Here is a 6,000-nt window from a genome sequence, read left to right on the forward strand (position 1 = left end):
AATTGAGATAGAAAACAGCTATCGAGAAAGTTTCAGGAAACTTTTCAAGAGAAAATTTGGTATTTCTCAACAACCAAAATGAAAAAGGTATCAACATACCTTGAGATCAACAGAAGCTATAGATTCGTTATGAGGGAATGCTTCGGCAAGTTCATCGTTAGCATCAGACTTTTTCAATTAACTCATGGCGCTTTTCAGCAGCTATTGCTTGCACATCAGCGGGAATTTCTTCACAACTTTTCACTGCCTGAAAAAAGGAAAGTTAGCATTCTGGTTACTACTTTTTATAGTTCTAGTCATGTAATGCATTAACTTGTCGCTAGATTGATATATATCAGATATATATAAACAAACCCGCTAGAACCACGAAAATAATATGCTTTTAGCTGCACGGATCCACAAGACCCGAAAAAGAAAGTGTACGGAAATTTTTCTGATGAACACGTAAGTCATATACTCATATACCCCAAATTCAAAGAAAATGAAAAGTATACATTACAACATAACTAACATGCAAATCTTGTCAGTGATACAGTTTATGTAAAGAAAGCGTGTTTAGAAGAATCATTAGCAATCATAGAATGATAGGGGATCTGATTAAATAATGAAAAACCAAACCTGATAGAGAACATGCCACGGATCTGCCCCATTCAATCAACTTTGTTAATAAAAGCAACCTGTCTCGAATCTTTTCATTTGTCTATCAATAGTAATTGGCTGACTTTGCACACCATCAACACTACAGAGAACAAGGATTGCACCATGAAGAACACGCAAAACTCTCTCAACTTCAGTTGTAAGGTCGACGTGGCCAAGAGTATCAATGGTATTTACCTGGAATAACAACATAAATCATTTTGCTAACTCAAACCAAACCAAAAATATAAACGAATCATCACTTTCCTCGGCTAAAACAACACCCCTACTAATTTTAACCAACATGTCATATCTAAAGCTTGTAAAGCAATATGATCCCAACCTGTTGCCTTGAATAAAATGCCTGCAGGATGCATGCAGGCTCCAGCAACAACAAAAAACAAATTTTTAAAAAAGAAGCATTTATGAGATAAAATAAGACTAAAAGTATGGCAGTTTGAAAGCTAATTATCTTAAAAACATGAGACATGTGAGTTAAGCTGTGTGTTGTGTAAAAAAACCAATTCAGATTTACTTAAGCTGTAAATGTAAAAGAACCAGCATGTTTGATTGTTTGACATGATCTTTAGCTGGTTCGCTTACTAACGGACTGAATTCACTTGTGTTTTGTTTCTAACAAGTCAAAACTGTTCGTATTAGAATTAACTAACAAAATGGGTCAAATAAGTATTAAAAAAAATGTCTTTTCCATAAAACTGGGACTGCAAACATGCCGAGCTTGAGCAAACCACATTTGGTTTCAATTAACTAGACAAGCCTTCATGAGGCATGAATCATGTAATTCAATACCAATGACATTTCATGAAGCACAAAATGCAAATCAGGTGTTCTTCCATTGAAATAATTGGCACATGATGCTCTTACAACAGCAGAGTTATCAGGACCAAGTAAAAAGACAACATTGATATGTGTAATTATATTCCCAATTGGCTCAGGCGGTGGCTTGTAAAGCCAAAAACTCTCAAACTCAATAAGAGATCAGGGTAAGACTTGAATATATCATATTGGCTTTATTAAGATTGAGCCACATTTCTAGTCATACAAGATTGTCTCCCATCAGCTCGTATAAGTATAAGCTTCAGCTTTCGGGCTCCTTCAGATGGGCTAGTATAAAATTAATCCTTATAAATATTTTTGTCTGTGAAAAAAGCCTTTGTCTAGAAAGAAGAGAAGTAAACATTAAAACCTTTACCTGATATTGACCCATTCTATGTTTGAACATTAGGTCATAGTCTTGATCCAAGTTGCTCTATACTTCTATAGAAGCGTAGAAACATCCCATTATCAGTCTCCATACAAATGCTTTATTCCCAAAAGTCTGAGAATTAAATAGCACCTAGGCTATCTACAATAGTCAATAGAAGACGTATATGTGAAATACAATATTGCTGTACGACACCCATAGCAATAAGTTGATAAATAACCTATGCACTATAATCTCAAACTTCCGGACTTTTGCAGTTGTAACATTCAAAGCATACACAATTTTTGTATCAAAAAAGTAAACTTAAGCGATGCTGCAATCTTCAGCACAGAAACAAAAACTACACTATCGAATCACCAGACCAACTAATGTTATACCAACATCAACGACAGAGTAGGACTACTAATTAAAACAAAACTTGGCATGGAGCATCAAAACTACTAAGACAATAAATCTTCAACCGAATTGACATCGCTAACTAACCGATACAAATTTCTCCAATCAAGGCATCACAACTATCAATACAATCTTTGAACCTTTGGGCCCAAATACAACAAGTTGCTAAACACACTATTTATATCAATCCAAAGCAATTCGTCAATTAAATCATACATGATGGCATAGAAGCACCGAAACTGTTAATCCAATACTTAAAGCTTCAATCGAAGTGCTAAATTCTAAAACTACTAACAATGAAGGTTGTTATCTAAATGAGCTTATAGAGTAACATTTTAAACCAACTGCACAAAGGTTCTTATCCAAAATTGGTGAACTCGCATGAAAGGTTGTTATCTAAGTGAGCTTAGAGACAACTTTTAAACCAACTCCACACGAAAAAACAACTGTATTTAATTTCTTTTTGGATAAAGTCAGGAAACTTATACAAATTTGTGTACTAAAAAAAACCCATCCAAGTTGAAATTTTATTACAACCCCCAATAAGCATTGCAACTTTTTCACAAAAAAAAAAAATAATTCACAGATGCAAATTATTATTTTAATTAATTTTTTGGAATCATGTTTCATATAAAATAAATAAAATAATATACAGCTAAGAAACATAAAAAAAAGTTGCTCACATGTCAACCAAATCAATTTATCTGAATTTCTAATTTTGACTGTTACTTTACTCATTTGACCCACCTTAACTATCAGAAGTTATTTCTGTTCATATATCTACCAAAAAAACTTGCAAAAATCTTATTATTAAAATAATTCTACAATGAACATAAGAATTTCAATACATACCTTTAAGCAATGCAAAGTGCTGGCTTAATGCTGAGATTTCAATGTTTCTCAACCATATGAGTCAATGAAAAGCCTTTAAAACCATCTTGACATATGAGGCTACTCTTTGTAGAGGATTAGAAATGTTTGTCTCCCACCCTGTACAAAAGCCCAGAATGGCTTAACTTGTTTGTCACATACATTATAACTCATATATAGAAAGTTTAAGTTGGTAAGATTGAGTTTTTCAAATGCAATAGTGCACTATACATGATATCTAGAATATGTAATTTCCTGGGGACTGTAATTCGGGACCATGATGAAAATCACAAATATCCAAATGAAACAACTTTTGTGATATCCAGGAATATATGACATCAGCAACTCCGGGGTTAACACAGACACCTCCCTTCTAACATATACCATTCAACATTTTCCATCTTATTAATTTTTGTGCATTGGGTTTCTTTCAAACAAAGTTAACAAATCATTGAAAACCTTTTACTCCAAACAGTCAAGCCATCTTTTCCTGTGCTCCTGTCACCATAACCCAGCAGCCAAGCTGTCAGACTTGTTACAGGTAGTCACCCACACATGATACTTACTGTATGAAGCACACATCTGCACGTAATCAAATGACCATCTTGACCCATTACCCAGCCTCTCCAACCCACCAAATTTGCCACATCTAAAGTTGTTCAACATCGGGTATCAAAAAACTAACATATAACAAAACATTATCCCTATATCGCTATGACTTGAATTGTAACGTGCACCTTAATGGTATCATATTATCCTCCAGTGATTTAGACAGGCCAAATATTTCTGCTACTAAGTGTTCCATATAATTTCTGCTACTGATGGGTTCATCTAATAGAGTATACCATTGGTTTGACATCCCGTTATATGGCTGGAGGCTAAGAAACATAAATGGTAAATTCAAATGCTAATTATTGGGATAGTTACCAACAATGCTACAGCTCTTGGTAGTATAGAAGAATCAAGAATGACATGCAGATTACACTAGCCAAATAAACAACTGATCACGCTTTAGAAGAAAGTTTATTACCGTGTTTTGTGAAAAGAGGTCAAAGAGCATTGCTAGAAATGACTTTAGCAGTGTCATGACTGATGATGTCACGATCACGTTACCAATTCTTCATACAGCTTAGTGAGTCCAGAAAGCCTGTACATTTTATAAAAGCCGATATAATGATGAAAGGAACAGTATCATATAAAATAAACTAAAAGATGCAAAACAGCAATTCAGCAGGTTGTATGCATGGAAAGTACCTTTTAACCAACACCATCTTCCCCGTCCTCTATTTACTGAACCATCATTACAAATAGACTGCTGACGCATTCTATCCCCCGTGTGAAATGGCTAACACAGAGGCTTCACATCCAATAACTGCCAACCTGTCCATAGTTTCCCTTACAGGGACCTCACATTATAAAATATCAGTAAGAAAAACATCTATATCGGTAGCTGGAGTAATATGATCATGTATTTGCAGATAATAACCAATTACCACTACGTGAAATCCATGCTCAGGAGGTGTTTTACATGATATCAAATAGTCCATTACTAGTATATCTGTTAAAACCAATTTCATGTTCATATTTATATAGCATTCCTTTATTAAATTTTTTGATTTTGATCGGTCTAGTTTTAAAGCTAAATCCATATAATATCAAAAAGCCCATATTTAGTCTATTTATTAAAGCTGATCAGAAGTTCAAGGTACACCACAAAAACAGAACTTTTGCCTCACTAAATATTTAAATCAGTCTTGTTTCAAAAATAGTTCTATATGATATTGAGTTTGCATCTCTAGTCAACTATCAACCATCAAGTACAAGCCTCAAAGTACAAGAAAAGTTGAAACAGATGTTTAGGTGCTCTAGTATGTGAATACAATAGCAATTGTACAACTCGAAAACATATGTAACCCCGTTAAAAAAACGCCAAAACCATAAAAAGTCAAAGGAATCAAATGCTAAAGAAATCTCCACTACAAGAACCTACGAACACACGATCAACGGTCAAGTACAAGCCTCAAAGTACAAGAGAAGCTGAAACGACTGTTCGAGAGTTCTAATAGTGGAAAATACAAAAGCAACTGAACCTTTTAAAAACAGGTGCAACCTCATCATTAAAAAAAGTAAAAACCACAATGGGAAGGTAAGTCAAAACCTAGAGCGATTCCACATACAAGAACCTAGATACACAAGATCAACCCTCAAGCACAAGCCTCAAAGTACAAGAGAAGTTGAAACGAGTGTTCCGGTAATCTGGTAGTAGATGGAAAATACAAAAGCAATTGAAAACTTCAAGAACATATGTAAACTCCGTCCCCATGAAAAAACATCAAAACAAAATAAAGTCGGGGAATTCGAAAGCATATGCAAACCCCGTTGTAACAACAATCTAAATACACATGATCAACCCTCAAGTACAAGCCTCAAAGTACAAGAGAAGTTGAAACGAGTGTTTAAGTGTTGTAATACATAGGGAATACACAAATGTTTCGAATTTGTTAAAAAAAATATGTAACGTTGTTAATATATCAAAACCGAGAAACTCAAAAGCTAGAGCGATCCTGCTACAACAACAGCCTAACACACAATCAACTCTCAAGTACAAGCCTCAAAGTACAAGAGAAGTTGAAACGAGTATTTAAGTGTTCTAGTAGTTAAGAACCGCAAGAGCGATTGAAATTTCAAAATCAAATAATATATCATAATAGACGAAAATATGAGAAATTGAAAGGCAAATATCATTGGTGAATATCAAAACCAAATCAAAAAAACAGAAACAGAAAGACCCCTTATCTAGAATGCATTCCGCGCTACAAGGTAAAACGGGTGTCTAAGTGTTCTCGACTTCTCGTAGTTGTAGTTTATGGGTT

The 6,000-nt window shown here is 34.4% G+C and overlaps 1 long non-coding RNA gene across 1 annotated transcript; it reads right to left on the minus strand.

Annotated features, from left to right (window-relative positions):
* Positions 1 to 12: 12 nt before the first annotated feature.
* LOC122585536 lies at positions 13 to 4,560 on the minus strand. Its single transcript, XR_006321723.1, has 6 exons — positions 4,382 to 4,560; positions 4,158 to 4,274; positions 3,110 to 3,247; positions 1,850 to 2,002; positions 619 to 834; positions 13 to 247 (listed from the first exon to the last, which is right to left on the minus strand). It is a non-coding gene; the product is annotated as an uncharacterized LOC122585536 (long non-coding RNA).
* Between the last annotated feature and the right edge of the window lie 1,440 nt (positions 4,561 to 6,000).

The sequence above is a fragment of the Erigeron canadensis genome, chromosome 1, assembly GCF_010389155.1.
Source record: "Erigeron canadensis isolate Cc75 chromosome 1, C_canadensis_v1, whole genome shotgun sequence".
Taxonomy (NCBI): Eukaryota; Viridiplantae; Streptophyta; class Magnoliopsida; order Asterales; family Asteraceae; genus Erigeron; species Erigeron canadensis.